A 20902-nucleotide genomic window follows, 5' to 3' on the forward strand; every position below is an offset into this window, starting at 1 on the left:
CCAGAATAATTTGAGAAGTATTGAAGTCTCTGGGTATATCTTTATAGTTATTAGCATGGCTCAGAGGAATGAGTACTGGGATACTAGCTAGGTAATCTTTGTTCTAGTTCCCAGGTCTCCCAGGGCTTCCCTCATAGCTCAGTTGGTAAAGCATCTGCCTGCAATGCAGGAGACCCTGGTTCAATTCCTGGGTCGGGAAGATCTGCTGGAGAAAGGATAGGCTACCCACTCCAGTATTCTTGGGCTGGCCTAGAGAATTCCATGGGCTCTATAGTCCATGGGGTTGCAAAGAGTTGGACATGACTGAGCAACCCTCACTTCTACACTTTCACTGGGTCTCCCGTGAACAGCTGTGGAATGTTGAATGACTCTTGGAACTTCCCTTGCCTTCATTCTCTTCATCTGTAAATTAAAGGATGAACTAGATGCTCTCTGCTGTCCCTTCAAGCATTGACTCTACTGTAATTATTGAATACTCTGTAGTTTAGCCCTGCTAGATATTAAAACACATTGCAACATTTGTAATTAAAGTAGTAGGACATTGGTACAAATGTAGAATATTAGTGGAAAAGGATAGGGGCTCATGATATAGACTCATGGGGATTAAATAGATGATAAAGATGTCATTTTTATTCATTGAGGTTGGCTGGACAATAAGTTGTCTCGGAACAACTGCCTAACCATTTATAGAAATGTAAAGAAATTTATTCTTATCCCACTCTTTACATAAAATATAATTCTAAATGGACTAAAGTTTTAAATACACTAAAGAAAGAAGGGAGGGGAGATAGAAAACAGTGACAAAAATCTTTTAAAAAACATTTGCAGTAATATGACCTTTTGGTACATATCTCAACAAATTTAGAGCCTATAAAGGAAAAACAACGGATGCAACTTATACCTATTAATGCAAATTAAAACAGTACTTCTGTATTTATACAGACATTGTTTTATATTATATATGTTATTTATATATATATATATTATATATATTATTTATAGATTATATAGTTGATAATGCCATAAATAAAAGACAAATAATAAACTAATGAAGCTATTTGCAAAAGCATGTGGTAGAAGGTTAATTTCTTTTATACAGAGTTCTCATAGATCAATAGCGAAAGATGAACAAGTCAAGGCAAAAATGGTCAAAGGACATTAATAGTTCATAGAAAGGACAAAATACAAATGAATATTTGACAATTTACTCAGCCTTATTCACAAGGAATAGCACCCAGATTCCACTTTTATCTATAAGATTGGCAAAAATCGAAATATTTAATAGGACCCCCTGTTGGAGGAAAAAGATATTCTCATGTATTGTTGATAGCAGTCCTTTTCTCTTCAAGACCAATTTAGCAATAACTTTCAAAATCTTAGATGCAGATACTTTTAAATCTAGTATTCCAGTTGAAAGTATTTATTCTGTAGTTAATTTAATGGACTATTTGTGTACATAATTCTACTTGTTATACTAAATTTATATTTTTATTAACCTTTTAAATTAATAGGATAAATTTTTAATATAACATAAGGAGCTATTTATAGTTCTTGCCTTTGCAGAGGAATGAGAGACAGGGGGCTTTAAAATTTATATTTTATATCATTTTATTTTATCCTAAATGATATGTTTACCAAGACTGGGTAAATGTTAACATTTTCAAATAGTTTTAAAACTTAATAGTAAATGAGTGTCCTAAATGGACAAAGAAATGGCAACCCACTCCAGTATTCTTGCCTGGAGAATCCCATGGACAGAGGAGCCTGGCAGGCCATGGTCCATAGCGTCACAGGAAGTCAGGCACGACTGAAGTGATTAAGCGTGCAGGCACAAGTGTTCTAAAGTACCTTTTTAAAGAGGTTGTGGAAAGAGTGATGATAAAGCTAAAAATATACTTAAGAAAAACTGTCCTAAATTTAAAATAGTAGTTGAAGAAATATAACAGTATATATGATCTTTTAGAAAATAATACAAGCTCATATGACAAAAATGACAGCCTCTAGAGTTTCTGAAAATTGTACAGTACCAACACCCTAAAGGATTCTTCTGTATAATATAACATGAGATTGATATCCTATATCCTTTCATGCAGAACTCAATGCTTTTTATTTTATGAATTTCTTCACACATAAAGTGCTTTTAGATATATATTTTTAACAGTGGCATGACAAGCAGTATCATTTACACAAACCCTGAGCTATTCACAAAGTGGAATTCCTATTAACATAGTTTACCAATTCTGTGTAAACACTGCCATAGTACTTGTAGCTATCATTTTGGTTGTTGCTTAGTAATTGAAAGCCTTCTTATTTAAAGACTTTTTAAAAGTAAAAATTAACCTTCTAAGAGCAACTAGTCAAATGATATTTTTATAATTAGGTTTTTTTATAGTGAAAAATATTTCCAAGGTTCACAAAGGTCTTATGGTCAGAAGAAAAATCAAATAGACAGAGTTGTTGTTTGCTTTTTTCTTAAGGAAGACAAAGGCCACAGAGGGTGTGGCATACGTAATACAGTTTGAATACTGTAATAGATACAAAAGGAAGACTCTATCTCCCTCAGATTGATTTTAGGAAACATAAATTTAGGAAATAAGTTATGAAAATTTAACTCCTAGTTTATAGTTGAATGTTTTCTGTTACCTAATATGGAATATATTTCTTTGTAAGAAGTATTTATTAGTTTTTAAAATATGCAAATTGAGGAAGTGGTGGAAAATTTCAGAGATACTCTTTTAAGTTATAAACCTAAAAATTGTATGTAAAAATAATATAAAGGAGAAATATTTCAAAACCAGAAGCAAATTGAATAGAAACTATATACCACCCCTCAAAAAAAGTCCAGAATTGGGTAAAGGAAACTTCATTCAGATTTTAAGTTGCTTTTAAAGCATGCTAGAAGTTTGAACCCAGTTTTTTTAGAAAGTATGTATTTTACATACTAGCTCTTTTTTTTTTTTAAATTATTTTTATTAGCTGGAGGCTAATTACTTCACAACATTGTAGTGGGTTTTGTCATACATTGACATGAATCAGCCATGGATTTACATGTATTCCCCATCCCGATCCCCCCTACCCCCTCCCTCTCTACCCGATCCCTCTGGGTCTTCCCAGTGCACCAGGCCCGAGCACTTGTCTCATGCATCCAACCTGGGCTGGTGATCTACATACTAGCTCTTGAGTTAATTCTCCATGATTTCACCAACTGACTGCCCAGTTTTCTTTTACATTTAGTTCTTCGTACTTTGCACTTTTTATCAGCATACCCATACTCTTCCACCTCATGTCCTTCCAGCACACCATAATTTTGAAAGAATACATGAGACAGCTAATTCACAGTAGGCATTAAACTTTTAGCTACCAGCAACCTACACTTTAAAAAGATCTAAGAACTGAGTACCCTGGAAGTAAAATGCATTTACTGCTTTTCATGTTAAAGCCTACCTGTGTTGTATCTGTGTATGTCTCTGTGTGTCTGTGTGTGAGTTGATCTCATGTGGGACATCCCAGAACACTCTAATAATTTTTCATTTTTGCATCTAAAAAAATAAAAATTAATCCAAGTATAGATTTTTATTAGAGTTTTACCTCTGGGGAACATAATGCAGAATGGAAAACATTTAATATCAGTCGCTGTGCTATAGTCACTTAATTACTAAAATAAAGTAAAAACAGGCATATTAACTACAAAAAGAGGACAATTCAACAAAACTGAAACCATGACTAATGTTTGGAGAGTTAATAAAGACTACTGATATAGATGAGATTAAATTCCTTTTATTCCCACAATATCCATATACTGAAAAAATGTGCTTAGATATAATAAGAACTTTTATCCATAGATAAAACATATTAGTAGTAGAAACCCTAAAGTGTTATTAAAGTTATATTAGTTAAAAATGATTACAGTAATTATTCTAGGAATTGAAAAGGAGACATTTAATATTCTCACTAATTTCTTAATTAGGGAAAGTTATGATCAAAGGAAAAAAAAAATCCCTCTCCTTAGTTTATCAAAATAACCTAAGAAGAATGATCAATGAAATTACAAATTTCTTAAAGATAATAATGATCAGGATAATGTTTAGTGTGATTAACAAAGCAAATAATTTCAAACTAGAAAGTAGGAATGACCCCTGATTCTACTTGGTGATTTACTTTTTTGTGTTTTGTTTTGCTTTTGAAGAGCAATGTTCTTTAATGGTATTAGAACAATAAATTCCCTATCCTCTTCATTCCATCCTTGATTTTACATTACACTGAATTTGTAATGGTATAAGATGACAAGTAACTAAGTCATCAGTGACAGAACATGATTCCTCAAGAATAAAAACAATCTAAAACAATATCAGATTATGAAAATTGATCCTCATTTTGTTTTTTACAATTATTCCAAAATCAAAGATAAGTCTACTAGGCAGCTTACATAGTTTACTTTTTAAAAATAATATTTATTTATTTATTTATTTATTTTTGGCTCTGGTGGTCTTTGCTGCTGCCTACTAGGAAGATCTGCTAGGCAGCCTACATAGTTTATTTTTTTAAAAAAATACGTATTTACTTATTCGTCTTTGACTGTGCTTGATCTTCACCGATGCTTGCAGACTTTCTCTAGTTGCAGAAGGGGCTACTCTCTAGTTGTAATGTACCATCTTTCCATTGCCGTGGACTCTCTTATTGCATAGCATGGGGTCTGGGGCATGCAGTCTTCAGTAGTTGTGGCTCACAGTTTCAGAGCACAAGCTCAATAGTTGTGGTGCATGCCCACGGCATGTGGAATCTTCCTGGACTAGGGATCAAACCTGTGTCCCCTGCTTTGGGAGGCAGATTCCTCACCTCTGGACCACCAGGGAAGTCCTATAGTTTATTTGTTAGAAAAAGACATTAAAAAGTGACAAATGGGGCTGAGATACACCAAGCTTCTATCTTCCCACTAGATGAAAGACGTGAGTACATACATGAAAATAAATATAGAAAATACAACCAGAGTTCTGAAGATAGCAAACATGAATAAAAATAGGAAAAGGAGATCTGTGGAGGAAAAGTTATGGAAAATGTAATTGTGGAAGAGAAAGCACAGGGACAAGTTAATAATGCTCTTCCAGTATATTGGAGGCTATTCAATAGGGCTGCCGGAGAAGGCAATGACAACCCACTCCAGTACTCTTGCCTGGAAAATCCCATGGATGGAGAAGAATGGCAGGCTGCAGTCCATGGGGTCGCGAAGAGTCGGACACGACTGAGTGACTTCACTTTCACTTTTCACTTTCATGCATTGAAGAAGGAAATGGCAGCCCACTCCAGTGTTCTTGCCTGGAGAATCCCAGGGATGGGGGAGCCTGGTAGACTGCCGTCTGTGGGGTCGCACAGAGTCGGACATGAATGAAGTGACTTAACAGCAGCAGCAGCAACAGAGTTGCTGACCAGTTGTTCCTAATCTTCCTTGAAATCATAAGTTGGAAGGGGTCAAAAATCATAATTTAACAGATTTAGATCAAGGAAAAGGTGAGGACAACAGAGGAGGAAAAAAGGCTGGTCCCAAAGAATATCCCAAGTTGTATGGCACCGAGAAGTACATGCTTACTTTAATTTTTTGTTCATAAAGGTAAGATCATCTGTTTAAACAATTTTTTTCATTGATCACTTACTTTTCTCCTTTTAAAATATTAAAAATAAATAAAATGAAAACTTATAAGATTATAACATCTTATTTTAAAGACAACTGCAAAGTGAGAGACAGTAAAAGGCACATTGGTTAAGAACATGGACTATGGATTCAGACATTCGTAGCTTTGAATCCAGGTTTACCACTTTCTACCTGAGTGATCTTGGATCTAATTCCTCTAATGTTTAGTTTACGCAAAGTAGGATTATTGTAGCATATTGGTCATTGTGAGAATAAAAGAGATAATGTATATATGTGGCCAGAAATGTGAACATATAGAAAACAAAAATTGTAACAATTAGTAGTAGGAGAACTATCATACAGCAGGATAGTAAAAGTGTTTCATTCTCTCTATTGTCTGTTGTCTTAGCAGCATTAAAAAAAATGGGCCTATAAACAATAGAAACCATTAAACTATGGCAGGGAAATTTTAGAGTAAACTTTATTATGGTAGTCATTTTGTCCAATATTTTGCCAAACTTTATGCTCATTTATCTCCTAGAGGTCTTTGAATGTTTTAAATAAATGGCATGAAATTACTCAAAATGTATTTAGCACTTAAAGTAATACATGTGGTGTGATGTGCCAGGGAGAGGTGGCAGAAGGCCTCTGGACACTAGAGAGCAGGTCCCATAGGGAAGGCCAGCATCAGGACAGCAGTGGACTGAGAAGCAAACAAGCAGACAAAGATGAAGAGGGTATGAGTACAAGAGGGTGATGCAAATCCTGCAAATCAGGAGGACTTGAAGGAGTAGAGTAAGAGCAGTGTCAGAGCATCAGGCAAGCAGTCCATGACCAAAAGACGTTAAGAAAGGAACAGCCAAGATAAACCACTGAAGCACAGGCACATGAAGCACATCCTGAAACCGAAGAGATGCATTGGCCCAGTCTCAGCTGCTTCATTCTGCCCTCATTCATGGGGAAGCAAGGCTTAAGTGACCCAGGTTTGGACATCTGCCATAGATTAATTTAAAGTCTGTTGATTGGGTAGAGTATGGGAGGGGCAGACAGTTCTCTGGCAAAAACACCTTCTTGACATAAAGTAATAATGAGTTTTTCAGCCATTTGTGATCAATTGCTTGCAGTTTTGATACATGAAATGTTGATGTGGTGCTTTTAATTTATTATTAATACCTTATTTTAACTTGTGGCTTGTAAATGGTGCCTTTGACATGACCACTTGAATCATGGAAGTGATCTTTATAAATAATTTACAATAGAAATAATAAGTGATATCTAGAGGGGACTGTGTGTGGAGATTTGGTAATCAGCCTGACACAGGCTGCTTCTTTATCTGTCAGTCTGCTAAGTTGTATGTGTTGTTTAATTATTATGAAGATATTAATGTGACTAGACTTCCTTTTTCTGTTAGAGAAAAACATGTGATATTGTTTTCTATATTTACAGTGCAAGTCATACTTTAAATCAACTGTGCATTGCATCTTTGCCTTGATATTGTAACCCAAAGGGGACATTTATGTCAAAAATACTCTTCTGAATAAATCAAATTAGCGTGATCTGTTTTGTAGCACACATGAAGATGAGGCATTTTATTCAAATTTGTTTATAAGTTTAGCAATTATTTTTAGTTAATTAGAACCCCACTTTTAAATTATCATACCCATGAAATTGACTCCCTAGACTGTAGAGATTCCTATATCTCTATAATTTGGGCTGTGTATATTTCTGTATTTTAAGTGTACATCATATTTTGTTTTACCTAAATAATTATTTTGTGGAAACATAATTGATTTACATTGTTGTATAAATTTCTGCTGTATAGCCATCTAAATATTCAGAAAAATTTACTCTGAAAATATTCTAGAACTTTAGTTCTCAAAGAATAATTCTTAAACTAGCAATGTTGTCATTGTTTAAGAATTTATTAGAAATACAAAATTAAGATTCCATTTCAGAATTACAGGATTAGAAATTTGAAGGATAAAAAAAAAAAAGAAATTTGAAGGATGGGTCTTGGCCATCTGTGTTTTAGCAGATGTTGTGTAATGTGATTAATTAATTTGATTAATATAGATTAATGTAATCTATGTGACTTGGTAGCTACTGTAAGGGCTACACAAGGAATTAGTAATATTCTCCTTCTAGAAGATTATAATCTGATATGCTAACTTTATTAATGTTACAGGAGTTATAATCACTGAGAAGGGTTAAATAATATTACAGGAGTCTAACAAGGGCCATAGGACAGTGTAGGATGAATTACTAAATTGTAAAGAGGGTATAATGCTGTCACTGCACTGTAGTAGAGACTAGAGTCAGACTTCCTACATTCACATCCCAGCTCTGTCACTGATTAGTACCTACCTCAGAGGGTTGTTGTGAGGCTAAAGGCATTAGAATAGCACCTGCCATGATGAAGTCTATGTAAATGTTAGATATTATTAATACTATTTTAGTATGATGAACAGAAAGTTCCATGAGAATACAGAGTAGCACTTTTTTAACTGAAGGAATTAGAATGACTTAAAGAAAGATATAATTTTATCTAGGCCTTAAAGTATGAGCTTATGTCAATGGGCGAGTAGCAAAGGGGAGGGATCCTGATGGCAAATGAGAACAAATGAGTAATCTTTCCTTTTAAGAAAAAAATTATACAGGTCCTATATCTCCAGTGGTTCAGTTTCAATTCACTAGTAAAGCATTCTTTTACTTGGTTGATTTACAACATGTCCATCATCCTCCTTTTAAAAAACTGTTTATTGAATATCAGTTATGTGCCTTGTACTGAGAAGCTGTAAATACAGTAATGAACAAAATGGACAAAGTACCAACTTTAAGTGTTTTAGGGACTAGAACGATGACTCAGAATAACTTTCAAATAAAATTTCTTAAACCAAAGAAATTATGGGAAAAGTCACATCAAGAACTGCAGACAGGCATATTTAAGAATTCAGTTACCTCTCTCTGCAGCTGGAACCCAGAATCTGTTACTTGGTCAATTATATTAAACACTGATTCATATGAATGACCGTCTCGATAACAGAAATTTGCAATGATAGAAATAACTTTTAAATTATTGTTTTCTTCTATGCTTATTATTTTAAGTTTTGGAAAAGTAACTAGTATGAGAAAGGGTCCCAGTTTTTTTCTGGATCAACACTGATGCCAATCTAAAAAAACATTTTTTTAACTAGGCAAAGAATTTATGAATCTTTGTTTCAGACCTTTGCCCCAGACTTCTTTAGTTTAATTGGCTGCAAAGAATGAATTGTATATAAGCAAAAACTGAAGAAATCTGCAGTGTCCAGGGGCTTGGGCTTAAAAATATTAAAGATCTAGATTTTATCAGATCCATAAACAAAATTTTAAAAAGCAGTGATTAAAAAAAAAAGCAGTGATAATATAAAATAGCAACTCCTAATAACTTCTTCAAGATTTATCTTCTTCAGAAGTTGACTCAATTCAGTTTGCTCCATTCTTGAAAGCCTTGTCAAATTCTTGTCAAGATCTAGAACTCCATCATCATCATCTTCTCCAGTAGCAAGTGGTACTTTTCCATCCACAGATTTTTTTGGGGAGAGCTTCAGTCAGTCTCCTTAAGTCTAAGTCAGTCTCTTGGTCAGACTGTCTGTGCTAAGTTTATATAAGATCTTGGGTAGCATTTCTGCCATCTGCTTTGTCTCAGGATGGCCTATAATGGTGAAAGTGTTTGCTGCCAGAGATGCCTGAACTTTCAGATTGTTAGTGTGGCTCACTGTTCTTGATTGGTGAACATAGTCATTTCTTCAAATGAGGTGTTGTTTACCCCTAACTTCTTTAAAGAGAACTGAAGCTTTTTGTTATTTTCTGTGGCATTTGTAAGAACCACCTTCTTCTTTCTGTGAGCAGTTCCTTTCCCAAAAATGCACAGTCGTGCCTGCAATTTTGCAAGTTTCCCCTGGTTCATGATAGCTTCTTTCATCTTGTTGGAGCAGAAATGCGGCCACAGGGGACTAGGATTGGCACTCAGGTGGTCTCAGGCAGACCAGCTGAGATGAGGCACACACACGTGGGGACTCAAAATTTAAAAGTTTTTAACTCAGTTTTTTCCTTTTCTGTGCCGACCCCTTGGAGGTTAGGGGAAAAATAGTGAATCTATTTTTCACTGTTAATCACTCTATTTTATTCTTTTATTTTCTTAGGAGCATATATGGTCTTTTATAGATAGCCAAGGGGAGAGGAGTAGGGCAAATTCCTTGACTTTGAAGATAGTGAGATACCATGCCAGAAACAGATGATAGAGGTATTTTTGAAGAAAACTATGGATAAGCCACACAAACAGTAAATGATTTTTCTGCTTTTTACTTTTCCTTTGTTTAGTACTAATCTAGGATGCAAGTTTCATGTTTGGCTCAAAAAAATCATAGTCATATACTCCCTGAAAAGCCTGTCTCAGATCTATAACATTTCTCACAAGAAATTTGAATAGAAAGAGCTCATCTAGTTTTTTAAGCCACATGGAAAATAAACAGCATTAATTGCCAACACTTTTAAACAGAGTTTTTATTTTCTAGTGTGACGCGGACACAAAATGAAACAATGGCACCCATCTGTTGTCCCTCAACCTCTTACAAATGTCAGTCTGATTTAAGGTCCGGTGACAATCTGGGATTCTTTCTTTCTGCTTAGATCTAGAATGATGCAAAGGAAGTAGGAATGAATCTTCTCAGACCTTGATGTAACCACTATTGGGCCCCCAAGAAACTTTTGTCCTGAAAGAAACTAAGTAAAATCAATTCAGCAGGCTTTACCTGTATAAACACAGCTACAAATATCATAGCAAGATAGCTTGTAATTCTGTACTACTCTTTTCTTGCTGCATGTAATCTGTTACATTGTTGGAAGTAGGCACTTGCATCATATTTGCCAGTCTCACACAAGATGGGCAAAGGAACGTCTATTATTAACTCTATCTCTCTCAGCATAGCACATGAAACATTCTTTTGCACATTGACAATTATTGATGAATACAGAGTAAATTGTTTGTTCTTAAAATGTTACTTATACTAGATAAACATCCTTGATGGTGATTCTCTTTCCCTTATTTTTCCTAAAATAAGATAATCCCTGCAGTGTGTTTCCTAACATTTCTACGAAGAGACTGTAACTGGTACAGATTTACCTTGGCCACATTAAGCACAAATTTTTGTTTACTTCAGTGGTCCTGATTCCCTAACAATATGATATAGTTAGAGCTTTCCAGGTGGCGTTAGTGGCAAAGAACCCTCCTGCCAATGAAGGAAACATGAGAAATGGGTTCGATCCCTGGATGGGGAAGATACCCTGGAGGGGGGCATGGCAACCCACTCCATTATTCTTGCCTGGAGAATACTGGAGTATCCTTGTCACAGATAGGCTACACAGGATCAGACACAACTGAAGGGACTTAACACACTCATGATATAATTGTATCACAGGGAGTGAAACAGCATTTTGTGACAAGGTCTAGAATATTAGACTGGGAAAGGTGATAGGAAGAATAAGGGGAGAGAAGTCAAGAAGAAAATTATTATCTAGTTACAGAGTTTTGATTTTTTTAAAAAAAGCACTGCTAAATGATTTGGATTTGATTTTTTTATTTTCTATCAGAAACAAAAAGAGATTCAAATCTCTTTTCTAATTTACTTGCAATCTGTAAGCTAGTAGTTAAGAGCTATATGTCAGATGTAGCTTGCAATTATATGTTTGTTCTTACCAAAAATAAAAACAGGTATATACATCAAAGAAAGAAGTTACATCATATTGTATTCATATTTTCATCACTGGAGTAAAATATCATGTCTAAAGAATGAGCTAAAAATAAGGACAATAAAGAGTATATAATAAAAAAAAATTGAATATTACTAGCTACATAGAAAATGGCTTGCCAAGCTTTGTTTTATGTGTGATGTGATTTATGCCATGAGTACTTGGCAGAAAGAATTAAGTGTTTGCATTTTCAATGCACCATTAAATGTTGCTGCCAGGAAATATATTGAGAGTAGGACAACACAATACATGGTGAAAAGAAATCACATTATGGGGGAGGGGTATCATTCTTCATCCTCAAATGAGTCATACAGAACCAACCACTTTGTATGCATTTATTTTTTGTTTATGACCCATTCCACTTTTTGGAGGTTTTGTCCATAACAGCTTATTGATAATAGACAGCAATTTACAGTTGCATGAAAGAACACTCATACTATTTTTTGTTAACTATTTTTAGTACCAGCTTGCATTTGAACTCTGAAATTGGATACTTAACCAACTGATTATATATTGACCCTTTTAAGTGCAAAAATAAATGTTTTTCAAAATTTTTACTTTCGTTAGTAGAATTTCATTTCCTCACAGCCGTTTCAGAGATGAAAGAACATTCCTAATACTGTTTGAGACTTAAAAATAAAATAGCCGTTATAAAAGAATTAACTACTGGTCACTTATAAATTAAATATTTACTAATTATTTGATTTATTTGTAATGAGATTCCAAAGCAGTGTTTTCATGTAAGACGTGGATACATTTTTAGAAAAGTATGTGTTACTCTATCTGTTTTAAAACTAAAATGAAATTTCTCTATAATACTATTAGCTGGGAATGTATTTGAGATAAAGGAGATTGTCTATGATTTCATCATTGATTCTTGATCACTGAAATAGGAATGAAGGAAGGAAGTGAGGGAGGGAGAAAAAAGGAAAGGATCTAAACCCAGTGAACAAAATGGCTCAACCTATTTTCTTTCAATGTTTATTTTTATTTTATTTTAAAGTTCATTTTTATTCCAAAGCTTTATATCTCTTGATAGTTTTCATGATGAATCATTTTTCATACTCTTTGTTATGGGTTTTATAATTTTCAGTGATCATTATTACTAGGTGAAATTATACATTTGAGGAAATCAAATATGTAACTTACATCATTTACATGCAATGGGCATTAGAGTGCCTAAATATTTCCTTTCAGTGCTGCAATAGCTCTGGTCCCTATCTACCAGTCTATAATGAAGGAACTGATGATGTTGTAATTTGAGATTGTGACTCTCATGATGGTATAATCATTGCAGGATCTGTCTCTTCTTCTCACTCTATAAACTCTGTATATTGACAGAAATGTGTTCTTTCATTTTTTTTTTACCTGAGAATTAATATAAATTTTAGGCATTAAATTCATAATCTTAGTTCAACTTGAATTTCCACTTTTCTGTTAATTTTTCTTTTGATTGATAGACATCATTTCATAAACTTAATGCCTGAAAACAGAACAGGTTGTGAATCAGAATAACAGATCTGCTAGAATAAAAGTGGTTATGGAAATCTCACCCCTCAGGTGACATTCTATACCAAGAGCAGCCAAGTGCCTCAAATTCTGTTGGGATATAATTATCTCATAATAACTATTTCCCCAACAGCACTGCATCACAATCAGGCCATAAAATTTGTTTTGTGTCTCAGGAAAGAAGATAGAGTAAGCAATTTGGAATGTTACAAAACAGGCTCAGTTGAGCAGTTTAATTTGCATGGATTATCCTCATCCTCTAAATGTGCCTTTGACCAATGAGAGTTATCAGTTGCCTTGGTCCAGAGAGCATTATCATTTTATATGTGCACATTTGCATAAATTGAGATTAAAAAGTTGCTCAAAATATAATAAAAGCAAAAGAACTAATAAAACACTAGCTGCTGTAAATAATATATTTTACAACTTCAGAGATGTTTTATTCTACTGTATTTAGCGTATATCTAACAGATATTTTGCCAGCAAAGATTTGCAAATAAACCAGACTAGAACAGCCCTATAATTATATCTGTGTAAATGTTTTAAAAGATTGTATTATAAGAAAAAAAGTGTAGTAATAAGTTTATTATTCTATTTATAGTATGCAAGCAAACTTTATGCAAGAGTCAGATAGACTTGAGTTAAATCAAGTACATTCTATAATTTCCACAATTATTTAAGAAGCAGCAAAGTTTCAAATGTAATTTTAGTTAGAGTAAAAAATATTTCTTGAGTTCTTATATTGCATTGAATCCCTGGAGATGTAAAGATGAATAAGACTGTTTTTTGGGATTTTTTTTTCCCATTAAGCAGCTGATATTGCAGTATCAGACACTGGTATTGTATTATTATACATCTGAAGAGACAGATACATGCACAGTGTATAGGAAAACCCACATTGCCTAGTGTGGGAGTTCAGGGATAATTTCTTCAAGGGAATGTGTACTTAAAGCTCAGATTTAAAGGATGGGCAAGAATGGTCCAAAAATGAAAAAGATTATTCAAAAAGCAAATGAATTGGACAAAATTGAAAGATATGTGATTTTTAAGTGTTAGGTCTATTAAGGTACAAGTTACAGAACATTCCTTTCAGACATTCAGTTCTGTGAATGATAGTTATATAACTATCACCACAGTTAAAATCTAGAACTTTTGGTAACTCAAATTTCCCTTTTGTCCCTTTATAGCCAATTCCTTACCCCTATGTCAGTCTTTAGTGACCACTGACCTGGTTTTATCCCTATAATTTTGCCTTTTCTAGAATACCATATAAATAAGGCAATATAGTATGTAGTCTTTTTTAGATCTGTTTTCTTTCGTTCTGCATAACACACTTGAGAGTCATTCATGTGGTTGCATGCATCTGTAGCTCATTCCCTTTTGTTGCTACATATTCCATGGCATGGATTTACTCTGCTTATTGATTCATTCTCCAGGTAATAACTATTTTGGTTGTTTCTAGTCTTGGAGATTATGGATAAAGCACTTTAAACATTTCTGTACATGTTTTTGTGTGGATCTATGTTGTCTTAATTTCTCTAGAAATCATTTCTATTAGATAAATATCTTGGAGCGGGATTGATAGGTCCTACATGGAATATTTTGATGTAGCTGACAGAAGTGTGAAACCACATGAGCTACTCACAATTTGCTGTTACAGTAGCAAGGTGAGACGGAGAAGGCAATGGCACCCCACTCCAGTACTCTTGCCTGGAAAATCCCATGGACGGAGGAGCCTGGTAGGCGCAGTCCATGAGGTCGCTAAGAGTCAGACACGACTGAGCGACTTCACTTTCACTTTTCACTTTCATGCATTGGAGGAGGAAATGGCAACCCGCTCCAGTATTCTTGCTTGGAGAATCCCAGGAACAGGGGAGCCTGGTGGGCTGCCGTCTATGGGGTTGCGCAGTCAGAGATGACTGAAGCGACTTAGCAGCAGCAGCAGCAGCAAGGTGAGAGAGATGAAGAAACAGAAGGAGTGGGCGAAGACCAGATTAGTACTTTTTGTTCCACGCTAAGAAACTCAGATTGTGTTCCAAATCAGATGGGGAGATTTTAAGCAGTGATGTTGTGTGCTCATATTTCCGTTTTGGCTGAGGTGTCAGGGCAAAGTTTGAATTGATAGAAGGAGGCTTTGGGGTAGAGATGAGGCTGGACATTTTAGGATTCTTAGTCCAGGATGCTACCATAGGACCTATTCCTGGCAGAGCATACCCAGGACTTCCAGTTACAATCCCAGGATACTGTGCAGGTGGGGAAAAAAAAAAACATCTTTACTGATAACACTTTCTAAAGAATTAGATGGCCCACTCCCTGGGATCATGGTCTGTGCTAACTAGATTTCACTAGGAAGAAGACCTTTACTATGCAGAGCTAAGCAGGTGCTTTCTTAAGATGGCCAAGCACTAGCACCAGGGACCAACAACTTGTTTAATTCTCCTAATAACCCTATGTGGTAGGTGCCATTATCATATGCATCTGCTGTGACAGAAAGAACAGGGATTCTGTGCCTATCGAGCTGCCACTTATTACTATGATAATCATATTACTGTGATAATCTATGATAAATTGTTTAACCTCTGCAGACTCAAATTCCTTGTCTGTAAAATTTAGATCATAATATCTGCCTCATTAGAATTTTAAGAGAATTAATGAAACAACATATAAACTGTCCTTAGAGTATTGCTGGTGGTCACTAAATATTTCCTCCCTAGAGTTACACAGTGTATATAATTGTGTGTATATAATCAATGAAATATTAACTGATTAGAAAGTTGGAAATTAAGCTTGAGTAACTAAAAATATCAAAGAAAAAATAAAGCATTCAAATAAATTTCTAAGATTGATAATGAACTTATAACAGTACTTTAAAAATCCATTCAAAAATGAAAGCCAGGATCTATCATCTGTTTTGATGGAAAATTAAATAATATCCATGAAGCGTATAAAGTGTAGACATACATTCTCTCTCATTTTTGGTTGTGCTTTCTCATGGAAAGAATTATAGTAAAATATTTTCCTTTATAATAAAGAATTGGACATAAATATTTTCTCTAACAAAATCCTTAGTAAAGATAAATTTAGAATATGGAAGGTCTATCATGTATTAGGAAGAATAATCTTGTTTTACATTTTCCCCAGCACCAGAATGGACTATTATACAGATATTGAGGGAGACAGTTTGGGGAGAAAATTAAATGGACCTAATGATTAGAACTGTCCAGTGTAAGAGACTGGTTTTCATTATGCAGAATCTCTATGGCCATCTGTCAAGAATGATTTAAAATAAAACATTTTTTGTACTCTTCATTTCTTTATTTTTTGGCTGTGCTGGGTCTTCGCTGCTGCACGGGCTTTTCTCTAGATGCAGTGAGCGGGGCTGCTCTCTCGTCGTGGTCTGCAGTCTTCTCAGTGTGGTGGTTTCTCTCATTGCAGAGCATGAACTCTAGGCACAGAGGCTTCAGTAGCTGCGGTACGTGGGCTCAGTAGTTGCAGCTCCAGGGCTCTAGAGCACAGGCTCAATAGTGGTCTACAGGCTTAGTTGCTCTGCAGCATATGGGACCTTCCTGAACCAGGGATCGAACCCATGTCTCCTGCATTGGCAGTCGGATTCTTTACCACTGAGTCACCAGGAAAGCCCTTAGTGAATTATTGCATTGAAAGACAAGGTTAAACTAGATATCTTAATAAAATCTCCTGTAATATAATTTATCATCCTTGACCTTTCCAAGTGTATGACTCAGTGATTCTCTATTTTTACTTCTTCAGAGTTTATAAATACTTTAGCAAAATACTGCTTCATTTGAAAACCATTCTGACCTTTTAAATATATTATTGTTTTCAAATTGTTAAATTCTGGATTTCAGTAATGTTGACACTTGCTACCAAAATATTTTTTAGATAACTAAATAGTTCAATAAATTTATGCCATTGTGTACTTTGCTATTCAGTATGAGGTTACAAAAGAACTGTGTCTTTTCCTGGGATATTAATTTGGTTTGCATGTCTTCAACGATATTGTTTTAAAACAAAACTGCATGTTTTTTGCATGTTGTACTTGATAGCTTCAATTCATTCACAGTTTCATATTACACTCTTTTAAAAAGTGGGTGGGCTATTTTATATTTAAAAATTCCCCTATTCTCATTAATAGAGGTTTAGCATAGATAATGTTCCTGATTTTGAACACTGGGGGGAAATGCACTTGATATGGAACCATTAGTGTTTTTATATTTATCACATACTGCCAAATGGAGTTTTTTTTTTTGCTTTGAAGTAATTCGTCGTTTGTATTTCCACTGCTAATACCCCATTTCAGACCTTAGCCATTTTATGCCTGGAATCTTATCCTTGTCTTGCATACTTTGATTCATTCTAAAATAGCTACAAAATTAAGCTTCATAAAATATATATTTATAAAACACTGTGCATTAAACTTTCAATGACTCATCATTATTTCTAGAGAAAAAAACAAAAACCATGATTAGGCTTGAATTCAAGCCTTCCACAATATGATTGTGCCTGCCTAAAATATTTGCTTTTTAGTACTAAAAAACTTGGTTCCTTCCATGCCAAACTCACCCTTAACACCTTATTTGCTGTCCTATATCCACAATCCACCTATGTAAGTATCTATACTTCAGAACACAGCACAAGGCTGCCATTCCCTCCACAAAGTCTCTTAGAACACCACGCCACACTGTTCTGATCTCCTGTGGATTTTATTTCCCATGTTATCGGACAGACAGCAAGAAGGGTCAGCTTAGAAAAAAACCTAGGGATTGATTGTATCTGTCCCTATTTAAAGATGTAAAAACAGACACTTTGGAAATTTGAATTCAACTCATTACTTTTTCTTCAAATTGCCTTCCTTGTTGATTAATTCTGCATAGGTGTATTATTGTTTGCTGCCAGTATAACCCAATGAATGATATTTTATCATGCTGGTTTAATTTTCCCAATTATTTCTACTTTTGAGTTTGCCTTAATGTTATCAATAATTTTGTAAATTAATTATTCATAATCATAGATGCCATGTAGTATATAGGTATATACCAATGCATGTATTCAATGCGTGAGTTTCTAAAATAGCTTCTGACCCACCACAGAAGAGTATTATAAAGTTGGCTGTAATTTAATCTTATACATGTCATCAACTTAGTTTTCCCACCCTGATGTTACTGTAGGGCTTTAGGACTTGGCATAGAACTGCAGTTTATTTCAGACTTGCCCTTTAAGCAAGTACCAAGTCTTAGGAAGGGACAGAGGGACCACTGTTTATATAACTGCTTACCTAGGAGTTGAAAATAAGGCACCAAACTTACATATAGAGTGTTTTTATTTTTCCTCTTCTATCAAAGCATATCAGGCAGAGATTCCATGAGGAGCAAATGAAGGATGACATGGCATGCATTTCATGGTCCAGGATCCATTTAATCCAGCAAATTAATGACTCAACCTGAGAAACTTGAGTAACTCAATGACAAGGTACTAGGCTTTCCTCTGGGAGACAATCTAAGAAGCAAACTGTTCAGGTGTATATTATTATTTTTATAGTGGTATGTGTGTGCATTCATAGATCAGAAGATTATATGAAGATTATATGTTCTAAATAATATAAACCTATGAGTTTCAGGAGAATTGATATTAATGAGTTGTTGTCTCTTCTCCATTTAAAATAATTATTTAATTTCAAAATAATATGACATCTTTTAATGAACTATAAATTAATCTTGAAGGGTTTTAAAATACTTTTCTTCACCACTTGCATTATACTTATTGTTTTTTCTTTTTCCCTTCTGTTACTAGTTTCCTCATTTCTTTCTAACTCTCACTGCTAAGGAGATAGTAAATTTTAAAGAACTTTGAAAGTCTGTGATGAAATCTCTAATCTAATCTCTTCATAATTTTTACATGACCATTATTAACATGACCTTTCTCATCAAAGCTATTCATTGAAATCAATTATCAATTTCACTCAAGAAACAGAAAAAATTAAGACATTTAGTTCCTACCTCAAGTATCCCTTGATGTAAAGTGATAACAATGACAGCACCAATGTATTATCCACTACAAACCCCTCTCTGTCCCTAGTTTCCTGCTGTATATCTGTTCCATAGATGTGCTGTGAGTAGGAAGTGACATTGCTATAGGCTTGGCAAATAGCATGTGCTTCACAAATGTCAGCCCTCCCCAGGTATAGGTGGTGTAACACTTGTTAACAATTCACATTTTTTATGAAGAATAATACATAGAAATTATTTTCTAATTTGAAAATAACTTAAATCTGCTCTGTTCTATATGAAGTTATAGAAATTATTCATGATTAGAAAGCATTCATTTTATATTGAGCTTACCAGATGGTAAAGAAGCTGCCTGACAATGCAGGAGATGCAGCTTTGATCACCAGGTTGGGAAGATCCCCTGGAGAAAGAAGGAAATGACAACCCACTCCAGTGTTCTTGTCTGGGAAATCCCATGGACAGAGGAACCTGGTAGGCTACAGTCCACAGGGTCGCAAAGAGTCTGACATGAAAATGCTTTAATAATTTAGGCATATGCTGTGGCTGTATATATTTAATTCTCAGACTGAAAAGAGAACGAGGGAAAGCACCTCTTTCTTCACTTCATTTCCTTCACCATCTTAAAAACCAAAGAAAATTTATAAAATTAATTTTGGTTTCTCAGAATTCATATCTAATAAGAAAAATAATTTTAAAGCACTTTTTTTCTTTTAGAAGGTGATATGACAATAGCTAAGAAAATGTTTGATATGCTTAAGATAGAAAATTTTAAATGATTTGTTTTACTTTATAGTGAATCCTTAGCTTCATAATCTTGCTGAGCTACCAAGTGGCTCTGCCAAGTCTAAGTTTCTACAGTCTATTAATACAATTTTAAAAGACTATTGATGTGATATTAATTTTAAATGTTTAATTACAGTCTAATATTTATCTTCATCAGGTTTTTACAATCCAAAACCAATCATTCTGCATGAATCTTTCTTTCTATGAGGAAACACCTCATACAACGTTATGGACCGTGGCCCACCAGGCTCCTCTGTCCATGGGATTCTCCAGGCAAGAATACTGGAGGGGGCTGCCATTCCCTTTTCCAGGGGGTCTTTCCGGAGTCTCTCGTGTTTCCTACAGTGGCAGGTGAATTCGTTACCACTAGCACCACCAGGGAAGCCCATGAGGAAATACATCTACCTGCAAATGTGTGCCGTGCCCCTCTTCTTCCCAGATTCCTCACAGCACTCTCCACCCCTCACCACTCTCAGGGGAACTTTTAGCTCCAGGATAATGTCAGGTCCCATGCCTCCCATTACATTCCACTCAGTCAAAACTCAGATCTCTTCAGGTGAGCCTTCTTTGTCAAGTGTCTCTTAGAAGAAAAGCAGTGTCTGCAATGAAATAATTCACACAGTTATGTGTGTGAATGGCTATTAATTTCATACTGTGTTCAGAATTTTTCAGGTATTTTAATGAGAGGATGCTTGTTGACACACACTAATTTCAGCCTAGTAAAATTTTGAATAATTTGACAGGAGGAAATGACCTCTCTCTGCAGCATGGTGGAGGTTGTTTTGGGGTCATCTAGACTTGTTTAGGCAGCTCTAAACATCAGTTGTAGGATCAGCTGTCTTTTGTTATTCTTGCTGATAATAGCTTCTCTCCTCATTTGACTTGCCAACCAAGAGGTTCTCTAAAAGCCCCATTTTTTATTTTACAATGGTTACCATGGAAACAACATTAAGGATGCTGGGTTTCTAAGTGAATGTGTATCTGTGTGTGTGTGTGTGTTAGTAGGGGAGGACAGGAGAGGTTATTGTTTATGTGTCTGGGTCATTAGAAACTTCAGTGATGGTAAATGGAGAACTGACTTTACTGTAACATCAGTTCTACATAAAATATTGTCTTTTTTTTCTCTCCAGTCATCAGCTTTTCTCCCTCAGGTATAATTTTCTCTTACTTCATT

General features: G+C 34.8%; 1 protein-coding gene and 1 pseudogene across 5 annotated transcripts in view; one reads left to right on the forward strand and one right to left on the reverse strand.

Moving 5' to 3' along the window:
- Positions 1-9587, reverse strand: part of LOC136171037 (transcription factor BTF3 pseudogene) — a 65202-nt pseudogene extending 55615 nt beyond the window's left edge.
- The window catches only part of MAGI2 (membrane associated guanylate kinase, WW and PDZ domain containing 2), a 1418773-nt gene that overhangs the window by 222420 nt on the left and 1175451 nt on the right, over positions 1-20902 (forward strand). The gene's annotated exons all lie outside the window — the stretch shown is intronic.

Source organism: Muntiacus reevesi, chromosome 6 (assembly GCF_963930625.1).
Source record: "Muntiacus reevesi chromosome 6, mMunRee1.1, whole genome shotgun sequence".
Classification (NCBI taxonomy): domain Eukaryota; kingdom Metazoa; phylum Chordata; class Mammalia; order Artiodactyla; family Cervidae; genus Muntiacus; species Muntiacus reevesi.